We start from the raw sequence: 5,000 nt of genomic DNA on the forward strand, positions 1-5,000 counted from the left end.
CGTAACAGCTGATGAAAAAGCAGAGACACTCACACACGCACACACATGCACACACACATACACACGCACACACATACACAGGCACACACACGCACACACACACGCACACACATACACACACACACTTAGCTGACTTATAATCAATTTTGATTTGAAACTGTAATACACAGAGGAAACACAAACAAGCTAGGATCAAACGTTACTCCTTTTCATTCTGTTATTCTGATATCCTCTTTACACACACACACACACACACACACAAACATGCTGCTACAACACACACAAACTAGTGACACTGTTGTTGTTTCAATGTGTTAGACGTGTGTTTGTGCCTCTGATAATCTCACACTGAATTTTAGTGTTGAAGAGAAATCTGAGCTGATTATTAGATGAACAAACACTCGGAGCGTCTCAGAGAGCAGAAATGGGTTTGATATCAACATTTACTCAATTCTATTCAATTCAATTCAAATCTATTTGTATAGCGCTTTTAACAACTGACATTGTCTCAAAGCAGCTTTACAGAACATAAACATAGAGCAAAAGGTTAATATTAAGAATAATATAATACAAAAATTCAAGATTTACACAATGTTCTTATAAATTTTTGTTTTTCTGGAACTTTTCTATAAATCTATCACCTCTAGTATTGTAGAGAAAAACAGAAATAGTGATAAAACTCTATAAATTCTTAAAGTCTTGAGTGTTTACTTTTATATGAGCTTCATATTAACACCACTGTGGAGTGAGACATGAAGACGTTCACTCATCAACACGGACACGAGATAAACAGGAGGAAATAATATTTTACGCTGCATCGCGGTTGATTGACAACAAGTACTCAAGATTGTCATTTTAAAGCCATGACAGCATCAGTGGTATTTGACATCAGGATCAGGATCAGTTGGGAAAGTCAGATATTTCAGTAGCTCTAATTATGTTACATCAGTAGAAACACAGTATTTTAACCGTCAGCAACAGCAGCTCGAGGAGAACCTTCACTTTATTACTCCATATAAACTGGTGTTCCAGCCTGAACACACTCACACTGATCAAACCTCATCCGATTACCTCAAAGCACTTCGGCAAATTTTCACTACGGTCACGTTAACATCACCGAGCTGTGTGAGGAAAACGATTTAACACTCCAGTGTTACAGAGCTGAAGAGACAGGAGGAAGAGGAGGAGGAAGATGCTGTTGTGTGTTAAGAGCTGAAATTAGCTTCTCTATGGATTTACTGGTTTCCTTTAATGGAGTTACGTCCATTAACCATTAAGACAAAGTGTCACAGACCGGAATTGATCGAAACAGTCGAAAGCCGTGGCTCGTTAACAGGAAGTGACGTTGCAAACAACAGGATATTAAAAGAAGAGAGAATTTAAACATTTTACAGATCGAAGACACAAGAAACGTCAAGGTCTTTAAAAAAAACGACTGAGGAAATGGAGCGTAAAAAAGAGGAGAGAATTTGGAACAAAGTGTCTGGAAAATACAAGCGATTAATAAAATAGCGTAAAGATTTGTTATGATGCCTGGAATTAGACACATAAACAGAATTTTAGACAGAAGTGGAGAAAACCACAGAAGATTCCAGTCCAGGATACTGATTAGCTAGAAGGGGATCTGGACACAGGAGAAAAAATCATAACAAGCCAAAACATCTCTGTGTCTTGTTTGTCTTGTCCTACACTGTGTACACCAGGTTACACAGATACACTTTATGTGGCTAGGACTAACTTATTAAGTCCTTATAGCTCTGTCTTTGTTTTATTTAGCACCCTGATCCTGAATCATGAAATCCACTCCTTTTTTTTTCAACTTTTCTTCTTCTCAGTTTCATTTTGTCATCAGTGGGAGATAATAATCAAGAGAATGAAAGTTTTAACTAAGATCTCTTACAGTCTTACCCCAATATATCAGCCACACTTGAGTTACCTGATTAGTCACGCCCAGCTCTGATTTTTTTTGTGTATAACGTCTTGAAGTGATGAAGCTGAGGATTCTTCTTTTTGACTCGTCACAGTTTGTCACAGCCTTCCTGTCTGTCTGTCTGCCTGCATCTCTGTCTGTCTGCCTGTCCCTCTGTCTGTCTGTCTCTCTGCTGGTTAATGTGTAGAATAAATGTCTCAGAAAGTTGGCGTATGTGTGTGTATGTTTGTGTGTGTGTGTATGCTTGTGTGTATGTGTATGTGTGTGTGTGTGTGTGTATGTTTCTGTGTGTGTATTCTTGTGTGTATGTGTGTGTATGTTTGTGTGTGTATGTGTGTGTGTGTGTGTAGAATAATGAGGGATTGTTGTGTGGCCTCTAAATGAAATTACACCCTGATGGAGCTTCAGACTGCAGACATTCAGACCTTTTTTCTTTTTCTGACAGGCGACTAAAAATGACCTTTAACTAAAAGGATTCAATTACCTGCTCTTACTCGCTCTGCTTCCTCCCAGTCCACAGGGTTCAGTAATGAGGAGTGAAAAAACCTGCAGAATTTTATACAGCCAGGTGTGTGTGTGTGTGTGTGTGTGTGTGTGTGTGTGTGTGTGTGTGTGTGTGTGTGTGTGTGTGTGTGTGAGATTTAATTTGATTGATTGATTGATTGATTGCATATATATATAGTATATATATATATAAAATATATATATACTGTATGTCTGCCTATATATATATATATATATGCAGTTTATATGTAATAAATAAATATATTAATGTATATATACTTATTAATGATCTAATGAGGATGAGGTTCCCCTTTGAGTCTGGTTCCTCTCAAGGTTCCTTCCTTTACCATCAAGGGAGTTTTTCCTCCCCACAGTCACCTGAGTCACCTCAGACTTGCTCATTGGGGATAAATACAAACACATTTAAATATATATAATATTAATCTTAAATTTTGTATTATATTAATCTTTATATTATTCTTTATAATAACCTTTTGTTCTATGTTTATGTTCTGTAAAGCTGCTTTGAGACGATGTCAACTGTAAAAAGCGCCATACAAATAAATTTGAATTGAATTGAATTAATAATTTTACTAAATTCTACTAATAAATTCAGAATTTTATTTCAAAGAATTTTAAAGATTCAGTGCAAAATTCAGTGCTATTATCAAATCGTTTTGTGATCAAATCGGAGCTGCAAATGTTCATTAAAAAATAGAAATAACATCACAACAACAATCATGACTTAGTATATAATATACATAAATAAACATATAAATATAACAACAATTAAATATAGAGTCTTCATGCATGCAGTAGCTAAAAATAACGATAAAGCAGAAAACGGCGCACAAATACAGAATAAAGTAAAATACATTTAAATAAAATAAATTCATTCAAATAAAAATACAAAGAATTTAAAAACTATTAAAAACAATTGATCAAATGTTAGCGTTAGACGTTAAACTAGCTGGCGTGTTGTGTGTTGTGTGTATCAGCAGCTGGATGTGTGATGATTTTATGTTGAGTTGAAGTGTTGACGAGTTTCATCCACTGTTGCCATGGCTGCAGGAGTCTTTTATTACCCATAATGCACTGTACCTGTAACGTTTATCATGCTAACTGCTAATCAGTCAGTTACAGTGAAGTTATGATGTCTTGCGAAGTCTACGATGTCCAGTGTCTAACTAGACAGAATGTTTTCAGAATGTTCAGTGAGTTTTCAACATCTGGTTCTAACGTTCAAATGACGTTAACGTAAAGTTCGAAAGTTCTCATCGGCTGTAATATTGATTAACTTCATGGGTTAACATTTCAAGCAATGTTTCTAGTTATTATACGCAAAAAACTAGCATTGAGCAGATGTTCTTCACAGATCAATGTTCTCCCAACACCAGACTTTCACTACATTGGTTACTTCCTCGGGGCTGATCAGACACAGCGCCCTCTGCAGGAGACTGATGGCGGCTTCATACACAATAAATCTGTGATTATTAAAAGGGTGCAGATTCAGACACGGGCTCCTCTCGCTCAATTCAATTAGAAACGATCTGAGCTCCGACTGAAGCCACAGCTAAAGGAGACGACCTCAGTATGAGTCTGGAGACTAATCCAGAGAATGATGTTGCTATAGAAACGATAATAACGAAGGCATTACTGTAAACCTGTGAGTTGTAGCTGCTCTACTGATCTGATCTGACCAATCAGAGCTTCTTTTCCTGTTTTGCTAGCTGTGATTCCTCACTCTTTCTTCCAGCTTTGGTTAATTAAAGAACAGATGATCTCTTGAACAGATGAAAGGAGCTGAACGGCCCTCACATGTGCTGTAAAGCACTTTAAATGATCTACAGTTCACACTGAAACGATTCAGTCACACACTCAGTCTGAGAATATAAACCTAAAGTGTCTCAGGGAACAAAATTTAATTAACCACTGAACATTAATCAACAGACTCACACACACACACACACACACACACTGTGTGGGGTGTGGTCTGTGTGTGTCTCTGTGAGGGGCGTAGCATCTGTGTGTCAGTCTCAGTGAAGGTGACATGGCTGGTTGTGTCAGTGTAGAAGGTGTGGCCTTTGTACGTCAGTCTCAGTATTGGAGTGAAGAAGGTGTGACGTAAGTCTGTGAAGGAAGTATGGCTTGTTGTGTACGCTTGGTGTGGCCTCTGTGTGTCTCAGTGAAGGAGGCGTGGCCTCTGTGTGTCTCAGTGAAGGAGGCGTGGCCTCTGTGTGTCTCAGTGAAGGAGGCGTGGCCTCTGTGTGTCTCAGTGAAGGAGGCGTGGCCTATGTGTGTCTCAGTGAAGGAGGCGTGGCCTCTGTGTGTCTCAGTGAAGGAGACGTGGCCTCTGTGTGTCTCAGTGAAGGAGGCGTGGCCTCTGTGTGTCTCAGTAAAGTAGGCGTGGCCTCTGTATTTCTCAGTGAGGGAGGCATGGCCTATGTGTGTCTCTGTGAAGGAGACGTGGCCTATGTGTGTCTCAGCGAAGGAGGCGTGGTCTCAGTGTGTCTCGGTGAAGGGGGCGTGGTCTAAGTGTGTCTCAGTGAAGGGGGCGTGACCTCTG

This window comes from Tachysurus vachellii, chromosome 2, assembly GCF_030014155.1.
Source record: "Tachysurus vachellii isolate PV-2020 chromosome 2, HZAU_Pvac_v1, whole genome shotgun sequence".
Classification (NCBI taxonomy): domain Eukaryota; kingdom Metazoa; phylum Chordata; class Actinopteri; order Siluriformes; family Bagridae; genus Tachysurus; species Tachysurus vachellii.